Source organism: Epinephelus fuscoguttatus, linkage group LG4, assembly GCF_011397635.1.
Source record: "Epinephelus fuscoguttatus linkage group LG4, E.fuscoguttatus.final_Chr_v1".
NCBI lineage: Eukaryota > Metazoa > Chordata > Actinopteri > Perciformes > Serranidae > Epinephelus > Epinephelus fuscoguttatus.
The window spans coordinates 12,315,285-12,333,578 of record NC_064755.1 but is presented as its reverse complement, the minus strand read 5'-3'; the positions used below and the strand labels follow the sequence as shown (position 1 = coordinate 12,333,578).

The 18,294-nt window shown below is 40.8% G+C and overlaps 1 protein-coding gene across 1 annotated transcript in view; it reads right to left on the bottom strand.

Moving 5' to 3' along the window:
* nrn1la (neuritin 1-like a) overlaps positions 1–18,294 on the bottom strand; it is a 116,226-nt gene that overhangs the window by 5,244 nt on the left and 92,688 nt on the right. The window lies entirely within an intron of this gene.

The window sequence follows — 18,294 nt, the reverse complement described above, 5'->3', positions numbered from 1 at the left end:
GATAATGGTGAGCAACCAAGAAAAACACAAAGAATATATTCACTGATAGCGTCTTGTATCGATCACAGGCCCCTGAGTTGAAGCAAAATGAAATCGTATCGTGGCAGACTTTGTGATATCAGCAAATATCATATCGTTTTTGTTTTGTATCATATTTTGATGAAACTTATGATTTACACCCCTAATAATGATTTTTTGCCATTTGTTTTTTACAGTTTTCACAGATCTAACAAGTAACAATTTCCTCATGTAGCCTATATATATAGATGCAAATTTTCTGGTATCAAAACCTTAATTTTCTGTTGTCTTATGGGAACTATCTCAACAAAAAAGCTTCTTTAGTTTTTGTACATCTCTGAGCATTCTTGTATTCTCTGAAACTACGAAATAAAGTTTCAAAAAAAAAAAGAGCTAAAGGGATCATGGCTTGACGATGGTCAATTAGCTCACTGGAAACAGGGGTAAAAAACCCGTAATTAATGTAAATTATGGAGGTTAGGCTGAGGTAAGAAAAGTTACTGTGATTAGGTTTAGAAAAAGAAACATGTTGAGGATGTACCTTTAAAATGTCTCAAAGTTCACATGGTCAGAACACCCTTCTCCTGGGCAAAGTCCTTTGTCTTGTGACCCACCCATCATGCCAACCCACCTCCTAAGTGGCCCGCTCGGGGCTGCTTCCTTTCTTTACTCTTGTCAGTGCATTGGTGACATGATCTCAGCCTTCCAAAATATGGGGATTTTGCATGAAGCATTGGTTCATCATTACATTGGATATGTCCGATATTTGCTGCATTATTTTTTGTAGGAAAACGTACAAACGTACTGTGATCATATAGACTTATATTGAGGGTAACTACCAGTATTTAATTAGTTTGTTTTTCTTGAAATAGAGAATGTGAAGGCATGATGGCATGTGGGACAGGAGCACCATATTATGAGGTTTGTGCTTTGTTATATTTGTTACCAAAGTGTATGCAATTAGTCCAAGAATGGCATAGTTTACAATGTCTAGGTATGTGAGTGGAGTGGAGAGTCTCTGATCCCCCTGCCAAGTAGTGGTGGATCTGTGTTGTTTATCATGATTAGTTTGTCCATGATAGCAGGCACAGGTAACACAGCCCAATCCAGAAAAACACTGAACACACTGTGACCTCAACTTAAAGAAACAACAGACAGCATTTTTGCCTATATATATCATTATGAAAATAATGTGGGTTGCACAGGGTAGTACACACAGTAAAATCAGACTATCAGCGTTTACATAGGTTACTTAATGGCTTTGCAATTTTTGCAATAAGCTTCTGCCACCGGGGACGAATTTTCGTGGAAAAAATCTGCTTTACGGCAGGAAATGCGTCATGTATTGCCAAACTGGTCGGTCAGCCAATCAGGGACTGGAGCTGGTCCTTATGAGGAACTGCCCGGGGCATGAGATAGTTGAGTCAGGAGCACAATGGCAGACAGACAAAGTTTGGAGATTAGTGAAAAACGGCCTCCCAAAAGAAAACGAGCTAATCTGTCTGAGGAGGCGAGGATGCACAAAAAGGAGTGATTAAAGCTGAGGAAAAACAAGAGTAAACCTCAGTGAGGCGTTCAAGAGATGGAGGGAGCTCCGTGACCACAGAGGCTTCAGAACCGATGTCCAGCTAGCTTTCTTTCTAATGGATCAGTAAGTAACACGACTAAATGTTAGCTAGACGAGAGAGGACTGTACTGTACTGGCTGCTAGTTCATTCCTAGCTGCAATCAGAGACCAGGTAGTGAGTGTTGGTCAGCTGACATCCTCTTTGCCATTCTACGGCAGCCCTCGAACAGTGATTTGTTTCTTTCTTCAGATAAATCTGATAATTGTTGCTCAGTCTCTTTACTCATTTATTTAGTATAGTGTCCACACACCTTCTCATTCTACATATACACAGAGGTATACTGGTGGCTTTACAGCCTTCATTTTACTGATTATCTCTGATCCCCACAGTCAATTTGGTCTTTGCGACAGTGTGAGCAACGCTGCTGACGCTAGGTGGTGCCAAGCTAAAAAAAAATGAATCCTGTCTGTTGCCTCTATTCTTTTTTAATAATTGGAACATTCCAACGTATTTTTCCAAACTAGACAGAGGTAAAAGAATAAATGTAGGTATGACTATGTTTTTTCCCTTGTCAAGAGTGCTCGACTTTCAAGGACGGCTTGTGTTGTGCTGTTTTCCATTGATTATCTTTTTACAACACAAAAAGCAGTGGTTAGCAAGATGGGTACTGATGCCTTTTACACAATGTCAAAAGAATGAACAAACAAACAAACAAAAAAAAACGGACAAGGGCCTGCTTCCATTGTAACGTACATCTTATCACATCTTGGATCTATCTCTGTAGACACACAAAATGACACTAATATCAAACTTCTCATCAGAGTTCAGGTTTGATGGCTCCTAATTTCCAGGCCTGTGCCTTTATCCATATATGCTTTATGTATTTTCAGATAACAGCAAAAGGCAGCTTTCTAGATCTAATGTATTGTTGGTGAGTCCAGCTGCCTCTGAATGAAGCCTTTTTATCTGGTTTGATTTATCACTGTAGCCTGAGAGGGATTGATCACCAGAATCCAATTCAGACAAATAAGATAAATCATGAAGCGATTGTTGCAGTCCTACATTGTGAAGCTCTGAGGGCTTGTATCATAACTAATCTTGCAAAGTGTAGCTGTAATTACTCACCTAAACTGAACTCCTAAATCACAACTTTACAGCTGTAAACATTAAAAAAACAACCTTTAAATGGGTAAGAAGTAACGATTTCTAATCTGCACTGTGTCATTTTAGGGACATTTTCTTCTGATTATTAGCACAGATACACACACACACACACACACACACACACTTTCTTCAGCTTTATAAAATTACAGTAACAGCCACCATGACCCCTGCAGGCTGGGCCTTCCTTGATGACTCTGCATGTGTGTGTTTGGCCTGTGTCCAGGACTTAAACACTCCAGTAGTGCTTCTCTGAAAACTGGAGGAGGATGGCTGCTTACCTGCTGGTGTGGGAAAAGCAGCTGATAGAGGCAAGGTGGATGGGGGGTGCCAGCATCTGGCTATTGTCTGTTTATCTGAGTGTGTATGCACATGTGTGACTGTGTGTGAGTGTGTCTGAGGGACAGCAAAGTGATAACAAAGCCAGAAAGAGAAGGAGATCATGTGCAGCAGTGCACTTTTTGGTGTGCATGGGTCTGAGTTTGTGTGTGTCTTCCTGCAGTGTGTGTGTTTGTATGTGTTTGGGTGCAGGTTTGTGGGTCTCTGCTCAAGTCACAGGTGGTGCAGAGACAGCAGAAACACAGTGAGGACACTGACAGACAACCAGCTGCTTTCACAATAATAAAACCTCCTGAGAGTACGTCTGCTCTGCTGCTAACATGCTGCTGCTGCTGCTGCTGCTGCTGACATCCGAAAACCTCCAAACCCCAGTTCTAAACTTATTTTTCATTGCTTTTTGACTTGAAATGAATGTACACAGCAGTATGGCCATCCAAGTTTTGTTAAACTGAGTTTCTTGGCTTTATGTCACACGCTACATTTACTGACATCTGGGTCAATATGTAACACATATAGCTAAGCAAAGTTGTTTCAGAAAATTGGAGAGGTCAACAGAATGCACTTAAGGAGAAAAGAGAAGAGTGAAACACAGAAGAGCGGTGTAGTATCTGAAGTTCCATATGGTATTTGACATCCTGGGTCTGATATGATCAGTTAGGGGCCTATGTCAAGAATTGATTGGGGCCCAGGTCAAGAATTGATTAGCTAGGTTGAAAGGTTGAATTTCATTTAGAGTGTCTCTCTGTTGTATGTTTCACTTTGTCTCAAAGTTCACAAAAACAACCAACCTCTATAAGCAGGGTAGTTGGAGCTGTTATTCAGAGTAGCTCATATTGGCTTCGAACCCTCTCGCCTGTACCCTGTATATTGTGGGCAGAGATCAGTGACTTCATTATTAATTTAGGCCTTCAGCCCAGTATGTCAGATCCTGTGTTGTGTTTGGCTTTGTATAATCATGTTTGCTCTGATGGGTCCAACAAGCACAGGACTTTGACCCAGTAGACTGGTGTTAGCGTCCCATATGAAACCAAAAGTCAACATTGAGGGGTTTTTTTCACAGAAGTTGTTAGATTCATGAGTTGTCTCATGTTACTAACCACAATCTTCTTCTAACTCTCCTAACGACCCTGTCTTTGTTGCTTGAGTCGACTCACATGACTTACCGCCACCCCCTCTATGTAAAGATGTGTCTTAAAGACACCTTCTGCTTCTAGATACAGCACAAAAGGTTTTTGCCCAAGCATCAACATATGATGAGTATGGATGAGATCACATTGCTGTAGGACAAGCTCTGTGCCCAACTGCTTCTGGAAAAAGTTTGCCTTCAGGGTTTCCACCAGAAAGCTGTTTCCTTGTTACATTTTCTGCCAGAAAGGGCTTGTGGCAGGAAAGCCCTGAAAATAAACCTCACCTATACCTCTTCAAACCTGACTTCACCTGCTGGTGGATCAGAGACTTCCTGCTTGAGGAAGCAGCACATGACATTGGGGCAACAAGTCTCTGACTCCCTCACCATCAGCACCAGTTCCCCTAAATATTGCTTCCTTTCCACTCTGCTCTTCTCCCTGTACACAAACAGCTGCACCTCCAGTCACCAGTCTGTCAAACTCTTGAAGTTCGCAGAAGACACCACTCTCACTGGGCTCATCTCTGGTTGAGATGAGTCCAACTACAGGTGGGTAATTGACCATCTGGTGACCTGGTGCGTACAGAACAACTTGGAGCTCAACACTCCAGAACAGTGGAGATGATTGTGGACTTTAGAAAGAACGCAGCCCCACCATCCCCCAACACTCTGTGTGACTTCCTAGTCGACACTGTGGAGTCCCTCTGTTTCCTGAGCTGCATCATCACCCAGGGCCTCAAGTGGGAGCTCCCTCTTAAAAAAAACACAGAGGATGTACTTTCAGTAGCAGCTGAAGAGGTCCAACCTGCCAAAGACAATGAAGGTTCACTTCTACACTGCTGTCGACGAGTCCATCCTGACTTCCTCATCACCATCTGGTATGCTGCTGCTGCTGCCACTGCCAAGGGCAACGAATCATTCTTCTGCAGGGAAGGTGGCTGGCTGCAATCTGCCGTAGCTTCAGGACCTGCACGCCTCAAGCACTCTGAGTTGGGCAGCAAAGATCTCAATGTTCTTCTATACTAGAATTATGTATTTGATTTTTGCAGTACTTGTTTTTATCTTTCTAATTTCATTTTCTCTCACTATGTTTATTGCTCCAATACACCAAAGCAAACTCCTTGTATGTGAAAACCTACTTGGCAATAACCCTGATTCTGTTTCTAATTCATCACTGATCCTGATACAATGGAAACTTTTAGATTAATGGGTGTTATACATTTTATTATGAAGCCATTATATTACCAAATACTTAACAAATATACCCACACTCCATTATAATCTTTTATTTCAAAGCTGAAAATAACACAACATGGATGTAGAAGCGATTTTGTCTAAACCATCAATAATGTGGGTCTTTATTCACATCCTGAAGCAATCTCAAAAACTGTCGTGACTATTCTGTCCAAGGTTGATGTACTAAAAGGTAGAAAAAAAAGAAAGAAAAAACCCTGCTGCAGCCTCTCAGCTCCGGCGAGCTGCATGAATTGAAAAGAAGCAAAGAACTGAAAAGAATTCAGCTATTCTTGAGTAAGAGTTTTACAAGGCTTTTATATTAAAATCATCATGCTTCAGCTGCAGTGGCCTTCATCAGTGTTACCGTGTTGACATGCCTCAAGAAGGCTTCCTTCACCTTGTTGAGCAGAAAAATAAACTTTCTCGATTTTCCACCCACACAATACTTGATCTATATTTTGCAGCTGCAGTGTCGCAACAGTAAAGGTTTACGCAGTAAATGACTATTTTTATACACGTTAAACAACCTTTTCATGTAGAATTTGCGAGCAGCAGAGGATTGTACAGATCTATAATCACCCTTTCTTATATGTGACAGCTTTTTTGTAGAAATGAAAAAAGGAAGAATTGAAACTCTTCCTTCATGCCCCTTAAAATAAATTTCTAAATCTACATGATAACCAGAAAGAGATGCACAACTTGGGAATATTATGCTGTCTTTGTTTGGCAGCAGTTTAAATCCTAACTGCTGCATCCTAAATGAGCTGTAGAGCTCAAAGTGACTTTAAAGTGAGGCAGGAATAGGAATAGAGACGCTGCAATGAGATGCAATGAAAGCATGAATGGCCTTATCTAAATCTGTAGAGGATATAAATATAAAGGCAAATAGAAAGGCTGCGGTGAAAGACGGCTGAGTGAAAGAAATGAAACCTTGTGAGAGAGAGAGTTTTCTGATAACACCCGTTTTAGCGATTGGCAGACTCCAGCTTTTGTTTGTGCGACTGTAACCAAGGAAACAAATGCCACATTTTTACCTTTACCTTTGAATAGAAGGTCTGAATGAAGAGTTTTCTTACTTAGGCTATGTCTACATCCTGTCATTTAGGTCAGACCTCTCTTCAGACTTTTTCTTTTTTAATTGCTTTTTTTATTGCATCGCTTGTATATTGTAATATAATTGATTTTTTTCTATGGCATCCTTCAGATGGTAAACTGAAATAAATCTTTTATCACTGGTGTGGTCATTCTGTATCTTTGATTGGGCATATCCACATTATTCTTTAAATATCTTTCATAGAATGGGCCTGCGCAAAAAGACGGCTACCTCCAGTTTAACTCTATGCTAACTTGAATTGGGATAAAATCATTCAATTGTGCAGCTCTTCAGACTTTCCATATGTTTTCTGAATGAACTGATCAAATTCTGATAATGGATTTCACGGGGGTTGTGGCGCTCAAAACGATTTATGTGCTTTTTGACAGCCACAACAATAGGGATGAACTAGGCTATGGCAGACCCTATGACGCAAGCAGTTTATCTTACTTGGTTGTGATTGGCCAAGCTGTCATGCACACCCTGTTAGCAAAGATATGACCCGCCCTTCTCTTCTTCTGATTTGCTAGAATTCATTGTCTTCGTTGGTTGGGTCGATTAGGTTTACACAGGAGGAGTGAGACTGGTTCAGGTTAGGGTAAGAATGTCAGGGTAAGCCAATCAGAGGCAGAGTAAGGTAGAGTACAGTGGGTCATGCCTGTGCTACCAAACGCAAATTTTGGTACAGGGAGGGCCAATAAAGAAACAGACTTTTAACCCCCTGACTGGGAGTAGTGCTCCTAATTTTGTCCTAATTCCAACAAATTGCAGGACCTGCAGTTTATTTTTTGACACCCTGCTCTCACTCGCAGCAAAGATCAGTCCTCCAGCTACTGTAAGATTTGTGTTGGGTCCTGTGAGACCCACGCAATCCCAGTCCCAAGGCAGTCCTAATAGGCGCTATGGGTAGCTCCGCCTGTAGTTACTATTGTAACCATGACAGTGAAGCTTCCCCCCTTTAACTAAGTAATCATTTAAACCCAAAGGAACATCTTTACCTTAACCCCCGTTAAAGGGGTTTTTTGGGGGGGAGTTTTTCGTTATCCGCTGTGAGGGTCATAAGGACAGAGGGATGTCGTATGCTGTAAAGCCCTGTGAGGCAAATTGTGATTTGTGATATTGGGCTTTATAAATAAAATTGAACTGAATTGAATTGAACCTAACCAAGGCGTTGCACCCCTCACCACAAAATTTTGACCAGAAACCAAAAAAATAATATATATTTAATTACTTAGGTATTTCAAATCCTTCTCTTCATCGTCAGGAATACAGCTCAGGAGGAAATACTGAAGCCTTTATGTATTTATTATCATTTAAAAAAATATTTAGCTTTAAAAAAACAAAACTGGCATCTATTTATAATATACTGACAATGTACAGCATAATGTCATCCACCAGTGGAAGCATTTATTGGTCTGGTGTGGTGCAGAGCATTCTGATAGTTGCTGGTTTTCCCCCTCTTGAGCAAAAGCAAATGCCACGGCCTTTATTTTTCATGTAGCAACAATTTCAAAAGTATTTGTGTCTTTCTGCTGCATTGATGGACCAGTTTTAGTATTGCCAGTGAAAGTGAAAAGTGAATATAAAAGTGGAAGCCAACCCCAACTTTGTCCACTTGGTGATTTACCTTGCTATATTTGTGTTTTTCATCACTGTGTCAGCAATTTTTGTAGCTTTATATTGGATATCTGCTGCTTATGGTCTGTCACTTGGTCACTGCCTTATTTATAAAGTCCCGACTTCACCTGCGGGCTGTGCCCAGGAATGTCCCAATCACAGCAAAACAAAGGCAGAGGTCTCCGCAGGTAAATACAACCCTTCTAGTGGGTTATATGTGATGATTGAAAGGGATTACTTTTTAATGAGTCTATTGTTTCTAAGGAAAATCCTGCATAGTATACATTTAATTGACTTATTAGTGATGCATTTAAAAACCTTTTACAGCTTTCCCTTAATGTAAAGTGGTGTCTATTTTTCTTCTGAACATCCCCTATTCATTCTAAAACTGCAGATAAAGGTTACTGTTTATTTCTATTGTGCCTAATTACTCTGTATCTTTAGCCCAAAATATTTCCTTTTCACCTCAACTCCTCTGGATCCACAGTGAATGATTGCAACTGCATAAAGCCTATTGTGAATAAGAGGAGTAAAAGCAGCGCTGCACTCCTGGGAGAGCTCTGACAATGGAGCAGCCTTGGCCTAGATGCAAATCATAGCCTCTTATTCAGACTACGCTGTAGCCTGCATGTGTGTGCGTGCACGTTTGAGTGTGCACATGCTTGAGGATCTTCAGAGGGGAGCGCCATGCTACCTCCTCATTAGGTGGCTCTAATAGGAGCGCTAAAACCATGTTCCTGAGTGGAGAGAGGGTGGGAGGGCGGGAGCTGAAAAGAAAAACAGAGTGGAGGGATGGAGGGAGGTGAAAGAAGAGAAAAGAGAGGGAGAGAAAGAGAGAGCAAAGAAAGAGGAAGTAAGAGAGGGGGAGGCATGGAGGGATGGAGAGAGAGGGTGAAAAGTAAGAGAAAGAAGAAGTGAGGTGAGGACACACAGAGTGTAGATTGGGGAGCAGTGTGTGTGTGGAAATGTGTGGAAGTGTGTGTGTGTGTTTGTGTGTGTGAGAGAGAGAGAGAGAAAGAGAGGGAGAGCTCTTATGTCCCTGCATTAGGCAACACTCACACTAAGGTGGCTGGGTTGCAGGATTAGTAGTTTAATTGGTACCTCAAGGAATAGAAGAGATTTAACAACAGTGGAGTGGTACCACAAGTGGGCTGCAGGACCATGGTGACACACACACACACACACACACACACACACACACACACACACACACACACACTTACACAAGTTGTTATTCTACTTGTGAGAATATTCTCTTGAACCATTCCCTTACCCCCCTTTTAATCAAAAGTCATGGTAAAAACCAAACTTAGTCTCTAAATTTTTTGAAAATTAGAATGCTTTTGCATAAATGCAAACTAATACACACATTATTATCATATAGATGAAATGATGCAGAGGAAAACTGCTTGAATGTTTGAGCAGCTTTGAAAACCCTCTCCCTCCACACCTGGCTGTCTGGAACAGCTGTAAATATTTCTACCTTCTGACCAGATTGGACAACACATACGAAATAACTTTTTCAATCCAACCCTTAGGTGCAGCAGTGTTTCAAGGTAAATGCTAATCTCTATCCCAGTACTCAGATAAAATTAATATCCGGTATGGATAATGTACTTAAATACAAGCACAAGTGTCATCTGAGTAAACTGTATCAATATCAATGAAGAAGTATCGTCACTTGAGTAAGTTCTCTTACTCTTTTGATCAAAATGATCTGAAGCTCAATTCTGAAGGTGTTCTGCAAATAGTTTTCTCATAAATAATAAATATAACAACTTCTGATCAACCCATTGCCATTTCAGGTGTAAATTAACAACTTCTGGTTATGTCACACTCACTTCTGGTTTAAACCCCGTCCATTCTGAGTACAGATATGGATACAGATAATGTAGTTGATAGAAACAGTTACAGATGTTGTCTACTCGCCTGTCCCTACTAATTTCAGCATGCTAAAAATGCTCTCAATCGTAGTTGAGTGTGTAAGCATGCAAACATTTGCTAATTATGACTATATACAAAGTAAAGCTGAGGCTGATGGAAATGTCACATGTTTTGCAGGTTTTTGGTCATAAGCCAAAGTGCTGGACAAACCTGATGATGGAGCTAGTGGGTCACCAAAGCTACTATAATTCATCCTGAGGGGGGCAAGAATGCATGTACTAAATTTCATGGCAGTCCATAAAATTTTACGAAAGGCCAAAAATGTCAGTCTCTCACTACAGGAAGGAGATCACTGAAGTCATCTTCTATGTGGGAGGGGAATCTGCACATTTTGTTCCAATCTATCAGTATCCAGAGCTGCCTCAGTGATGTTCAAAATTTTGCATTCAAAAGTTTACTTAAAGGTCCAGTGTGGAGGATTTAGTGGCATCTAGCGATGAGATTGCCAAACTAAAACTTGAGCTGTGTACCAAGGGTGAAGGAAAACCACGGTGGCCGATGCTTAAACGTGAATGGCCCTCTGTAGAGCCAGTCTGGTTTGTCTGTTTTGGGCTACTGTAGAAACAACATGGAAGGAGGGGCTGATTTTACTATATAGCCTGCTGTGTAGCTTCTGACTTTCATCAAGAGATCAATGAAGTCTTATTTTTGCCTGCATTCTGTATTAATAATCTGAATCTGCAAAGTAACTTAAGTTATAAAATAAATGCATAAGAGTGTAAAGTACAAAATTCAGATTACACACATTCACACACCAATGGCACTGTCATTGGGAGCAATTTGGGGTTCAGTATTTCGCACAAGGACACTTTGAAATGCGGACCAGAGGAGCCGGGGATCAAACTGCTGATTTTCCAATAAGTGGATGACCTGCTCTACTTCCTGAGCCACAGCCACTTCAGATACTCAAGAAAAGTACAAGTACCTCAAAGTTGTGCTTAAGTACCATACTTGAGTACTTGGTTACTTTCCACCACTGCATCCCATCCAATAGTTGAGATATTTGACTTCCTGGTGGCACCAGAGGAAAAACCAGAAAATCACCAAAGCCACTGAGGTTCATTCATTGAAGGCCATGAACGTTTGTACAAAAATTCAATGCATTCCATCTTTTAGTTGTGGAGACACTGCGGTATTGACAAAAGTGGTGGACCTACAGACCGACATCGCCATCTCAAGAGCCATCCTGTCAGCATGGTTCAAAAAGGTGGGAGGGAACGAGGAATAGAGAGTTCAGAAAGTGCAGTTAAGCTTGAGCCAAGATATCAGTGAGATGACTGATACTGCAAGGAGAGGTTCGCGCACACACACACACACACACACACACACACACACACACACACACCCTCACAGGAGGATATATACTCAGGATAACTCCATTAGGTTTTCCTCAAGGACTATAATGTCACACTTTGTAGATCTCAATGAAAATGTGTCTTAAACAAAAGGAAATCCTCCCTGGAGTCACTTTCACTGAGTCACACACAGTGGGCTGTGTGACAACACTTGCCTGTGAACTGATGTCTGTAAGCTGTATTATATAGAGCGTGTATGCTGCGGCTGCCTGATCATGCTCTTTAGTTTACAAAAGCCTCATTCATAATGCAGTGAGGAAAGACTGCTGGTCACAATTCCACTGTATCACATTAAATAAGTACTTAACCTGTCAGCTCTGCAATACTGCAACCTTATTCAAGTGTAACAACTACTTTGACTTCTTAAGTCGACATCTACTGTTTTCAGTTTCTGTGTACAGTCTGCTGTGATAATTATGTGTACTTCAGGAGTTCAATATAATTTTGGCACTGTACAAATTTCACTCAGCAGAAACACTGCTCTCAGATCAGCGATACTATTCTAAGACCCCTTACACATTAATCGCTCCCTTCCCTGGTCGAGAGGATATGACTTCTCTGAAAGATGGATGATAGAGGTATATATAAATAGAGTGGTGAGCGGAGATGGCAGAGAGGGAGGGAGGAATGATGGATGGATACAGGATATAGAGAAATGGAGTGGTGAGCGAAGGAAAAGGAGGGGAAAGAGAGAAGGGAAGTGAGAGATGTTCTGCATCTTTAATCAGCGTCATCAGGCCTCCAGCCCAAACAATGAGGGGCTAAAAAGAGAGCTGCAGAGTGAAGATATGCTGGGAGAAGAGAAGAGGCAGCGCTCTTCAGGAGTAAGTGTTCAAAGTTAAAATCAAATGGAAATTTTCTGAGAAGTCAGTACATCCTAGGTGTTTATTTTGACTTGGATAGCCTCACTGATTTGGTTCAAATTCTAATTACCAAAGAAAAGACCAGAAATTTAAATAATAAAAAAAGAAAAATCTGCAGTGACCAATTTGATAGGTTCAATGTCTGTGTGGGTGATCACTAAAAATAGCCTGTCACTTGAAGGAAAAGTTCAACATTTTGGGGAAATATGTTCATTCGCTTTCTAGATTAAAATGAGAGTGTTGAGAGTGTTGAGGTGAGTGACTGATACTGTTCTCTGTGTGCTACACATGAAGCTACAGTCAGCAGCAGCTTTCCTTTAAATTTCAACAGCCACACAGGCACTCCACTAGCCTGGGGACAGACAGTGTTGCTTAGTCCTATCAGTGATTTGAGAACTGCCTACATTACTTTGTGATTCCTTCTGACAGCTAACACCTGGTAGAACTCTTCCTTTATATAATGCAGGAAAATCACAGTACTGAGTGTACAGGAGCTGCCGACGATTCAGCAAGTTGAACATGAACAAAAACTTACGTCTAGTGGGAAACAGTGCCAACGTTAGCAAGGTAGACCAGGGGGTCTTATGCTTTTGTTACTTAAGGCCCATTTCTGACTGTTACCACCTGACCAAATTAACAATGAAAAGAAAAGACAAAACAATGAGTAAACATAACTGGGCTGTGAATATGTTATGCCACTCTCAGCTGTAATGACCAAAAAAATACAGTGCCTTACAATAGTATTCACCCCCCGTGGCATTTTCCCTGTTTTATTGCATTACAACCTGCAATTTAAATTGATTTTTACTGAGATTTTTTGTAATGGACCTAAAATCAGTCAAAATTCGTGAAATCAAATGAAGAGACGCACGATTGACGCCCCTAAATAAGACCTCATGCTACCATTTACCTTAAGAAGTCACATAATTAGTTAAACAAAGTACACTTGTGTGCAGTCTAAGTGTCACATGAGACCAAGGGGCTCTCCAAACAGGTCAGGGATACATTTTTGGATCAGGGTTGGGTTATCTGAAACTTTGAACATCCTACTGAGCAGGATTAAATCCATTATTACAAAACAAAACAAAAAAAAAAGTGTCACCACAACAAACCTGCCAAGAGAGGGGCTGTCCACCAAAACTCACGGACCAAGCAAAAAGGGCATTTAGAGGCAACAAGGAGAAAACATAACCCTGTTGGAGCTGGAAAGCTCTACAGCAGAGACTGGAGTATTTGTCCACTTTAAGCCAAACACTTCACAGAGCTGGACTTTAAGGACGAGTGGCCAGAAATTTTAATTCTAGTCTCCAGAGTACCTTCTTCCATATATTTAGGGAGTCTCCAACAAACCTTTTGTCACATTCCAACATGCTCTTATTTCTTTATTTGAGCAATGGTGCTTTTTTGGCCCCTTGTCCATAAAGCCCAGCTCTGTGGAGTGTACATCTTAAATGGTCCTGCTGACATATTTACTCCAGTCTCCATTGTTGAGCTTTCCAACTCCTTCAGGGTTATCTTTTTTCTACTTGTTGTCTCTGATCTTGCCTGATCCTTGAGTTTTGGTGGGCAAGCCTCTCATGACAGATTTGTTGTGGTTCCATATTTTTTCCATTTTGTAATAATGGATTTAATTTTGTTCACTGGTATGTTCACAGTTTCAATTCTTTTTTTAAAAGCCTAACCCTGATATGTACTTTTCCGGAACTTGGAGAAATCTTTGGTTTTCATGGTGCCACTTGCTTTGTGGTTTCCATTGCTTAGTGGTGTTGCAGACTGGGATTTTCCAGAACAGGTGTATATATACTGAGATCATCAGATCTGTTGTGCCAGAAGTCCATCCCCTTTTCTGAGGAAAATTTCACTTGGCTTTCAAATCCATCCCAGCTGCTTTGTGTTCAAGTGTCTCCAGAGCTTCAATGGTTTTAGTGCCTCATTTGACAGGATTTCACATTCAACACACTGTGCTTTTGGCTCAGCATCACTGTCTGTCATTGTGAATTTAAATTTAATGTATTCAGGGTCATATTTCCTCACCACATGCGTTGGTGCTTTTACTGGCATGGAGGGTTCTCCCACATACATTTTTCATTAAAAAACATGATGACGCTTGGTGATAGTCAGATTTATGTGGTCATTGAGAATATGTATTCTGATTTGTTGCTCTGTTAAAATGTAAATTCTTGAGCACATTTTGATATAAAAATAACTAGCCTTGTGAATTGTTTATAAATAATTTGTTTTTAATTAACCATACAATTTGGCAGTACCTCTGTGATCCACTAGATGGGGCTCTGAGGCTCTCTAGTGGGTAGCTTTAAGTAGAATATCAACTCAGGTAAGCTGAAAGGTGTTTTGGACTGATTATGAAACAGTCACATTTGAATAGTGTTAACTCTTTATGACCTTCATCGGTGCTTCTTAAGCTTTGTTGTGTCAAGGATCCATAAATTTGCTGTCAGACCCCCATTTGATAAAATTTCATGTCAGGGACCTTTGGTTGTTAGATATGATTGGCTCACCTCTATAGTGAATTTAATAGGGGAAAAAACACTTCCCCATTTTCCCCTCAAGGACCCCTGATTGAGTACTTCCTACCTACATAAGCAAACCAGCCTATCAGCAAGAAGACTGCCTATTTCTGTGTAGTTATTCTTAATGCCTGTCCCTGAGTCTGATTCCCTTGAAACCAGATGACGCATATAAACTGGAGGAGCCTGTGTTTACATTTTCCCACACTAAAATAGTTAGTTCAAAAGAAACAGGTATTTTATTTCTGAAGCTTTATTTTGTGGTTATGGCTGAGAACAAAAAAGTAAAGCATACAGTGATAGAGCACATGAAAAAACATGTCAACTTTGGTTGGTCATTCAACAGATGGAGAGAATTATGGAACCTGAAAGGATTTAGAACTGATCCTGAATTGGCCCTCTTTATCCTGGACAGGTATGTTATACTGTATGTCTACTAATGCAAAAGGCTGTGTACAGTCCATAGAGGTCAAGGTGGACATTATGTAATACAACTGGCTTATAATGTAAACTTTTATATTATACTGTTGGCTCATTATTATGAAGACATAACATTATGTTGATAACTTCAGCATTCTCAACAAAATTACTATTACAGAGCAAACAAATCTATTAAGACTTACTTGTTTTTGAATGGCATCATCATATTACAGTTATTAATCTCATATAAACACTAATAAATACATTACCTCATGGCTAAGCATCCTGCAAACAGCTGTGTTTAAACAAGAAAAATAGTATTAAAAATAAGTTGGGTCTTTCTATTACTGCCTTACAGAACAAATGCATACGCTGGCCACATCAAGAAATGGGAAATGCAGTCTTCATTCAAGGAAAACTCTTCCACTTTTGTCCACAGGTGCCACCAAAAAAAAACTTCTTGTAGTTCCTTTAAAAGCTCGATGGGTCCTTGTTTTACAGTACGTGACCAACACTGCGGACTTGCTGAAAAGTGGGTCGTCAGTGTTCATATACTATACAGGGCTACACCATACTCAAGTCAAAAGCACATTACGGATGTTGACAGTGTGTCCTGTATAGCGACACTTGCTCTCACATGTCACCACAGTCATAGGTAACATCCACCCAGACGCCTGAATCCTAGACGCTGTCTCCACACCATCATTACAGTTTATATTTCTTCACATTAAACTGGAGGAGGTTAAAATGACTCCATTTAAAGGTGCTGCATGAAGCATTTTTCAGTATCAGTGTCAAATTAAATGTGATGCCTTTGTATAAAATAAACGACACACTGAACAAGATAAACATGTTGGAAGTAATATCTCCTTCAACTTCAGCTGACACCTGGCGAAGTTGTGGCAATCTAGCAGTCATGCTGCATAAATCACTGTAATCACTCTCTTTGTGTAAGTGAAAGACTCAATATCCCTCTCACTGAAGCCCACTCAGTAAAATCACTTTTTATTTTATCAGGATGTTTATCACAGCAACACTGTTTCGCAAAAGGCAAATCGCGCCGGGAATTCTCAATTCTCAACAGTCTGCAACAACAAAGGAAGAAATGAAAGAAAAATCAACAGTGTTGATGTCAGTTTGGTGCACCAGCATCTTCAATATCATAGTGTTGATGACACCAAACTCAGAACACAACAAATCTCTCTTCAGAGTTTCTGGCTCACAGTGCAGAATGTCCTAGCCTTTACAGACCCCATCCTTTACCACAGCCACTAATATCCATTTTCCATTGAAATAGTGCGTATGTGTGGGTTTTTTAAGAGTGGTAAAACCCAGTAAAACTAGGTGATAGACTCCCTTCCCATTGCCAATAGTCCAGAGCTGTGTACAGAGCTCTTCAGGACATGAGTATGCCTTTCTGTTTGTTTTTTTTCTTTCTTTTTACTTGTATGTCACATCCAACCTCATACATGCTACAGAAAACAGGTTAGTAATCAGAAAGCAGCACAGAGGCCAGTGAAAATGTTACAGTGGTTTATATCTGTAATTATCCAGTCTCTCTTTCAAACACAGTGCTGAATAATTTGGAACGATGTTTGTTGCTTAGATGGAATCGGATGGAATTTGTGAAGGCACAAACCAATGTGAAACCAATGCACAAAGGCACCCTTTGCAGCAGTATGTCACACATGGGGCAACAGCTGTTTCTGATGCTGCTGGCAACTACCATAGTGTAGGAGTGAGAAAGTCTCCATACGATGGGTGGATCAACAAAAACTATGGACCTTCACCCAGAAGTCTTCTGTTTACTGTGTGACACCAAAAGTCAGTTGAGTTTGTTTCTGTATTAACCACCTAGTGTGTAAGTATCAGGCCCCAAGAAAGTAAGCCAGGCTTTGAAGCCAGTTTACATAGTAGAACTGCAAATTCCAGGGTCTATCACGTGATGCCATTGGACCCAAGAAGACTTTTTTCCATTGACTTTCACCAGGAAAGAGATGTCTGTAAATCTGTGGATACATCTTTTTTGGGTCCATGTCATTGGTCCGACAGCCCATTGGTCCGACATCCCATTAGTCCGACGGTCCACGGTGCTGAACGGCTCCCGGCGGGCGTATTTCTGCCTTGATGGTGCGCCGCAACCGGCTCTGGGTCAGCTGGGAAAGGCTTGAGGCAAAGCAGGCTCACAGCTTATGTGTTTGTCACTTTCTTTTTCATTTTAACCCACACCATGATCTTTTCCTGACCCTAACCAAGTGTTTTTTGTGCCTAAACCTAACCAGACCTTGACCACAGGGCATCATGATGATTTTGGAACAACGGAACTGCGGAACAATGGGTTTAATATGGTCGGAACGATGGGATGTCGGACCAATGGGCAGTTCCCTTTTTTTTTGCATCACAAGCCCTACGAAATGACTCATTTCACTATCAAGATTTGATCCATTTAACATTAAATAACATTTGTAATATCGAGGAGAGCTGCAACTCCGAACTCCGTCATGCGCGATACAGAAAGCAGAGGAGAACTGTAAACGCACGACCATGTAGAGATAGAAATGGCATGCCATCGTGTAAACAATACAAGTCATCACGTCTGCCGCATAATCGTTTGCATAATCGTGATGTCAATTTTGACCAAAATAATCGTGATTATGATTTTTTTCCATAATCGAGCAGCCCTACCCCATACGGAGCACTAAACCAGAAGTAGCATGCAGTATGCACTGTTCACATGTATGCCTACAAAAAAATAATGCACCACAATTCGTATATATCCTACGTAATCTTGTGCCAGTCATTTGTGTATAACTCACGTACTTGGGAAGGCTGCAAACACGTGAATAATACGCTGACAGAAGTAAAGAACAAAGTAGTCCACATAAGGAGCAGGCTGGGGTGGAAAATGAGTCACTAATTACAAGACTTTACAACACAGGACTTTCCCCCACGACACCTGATCAGAACTGTGTCTATCCAAGTGAACTTTTGGGTCATTTTAAGGTACGTTGTCACTATGTTTCTTT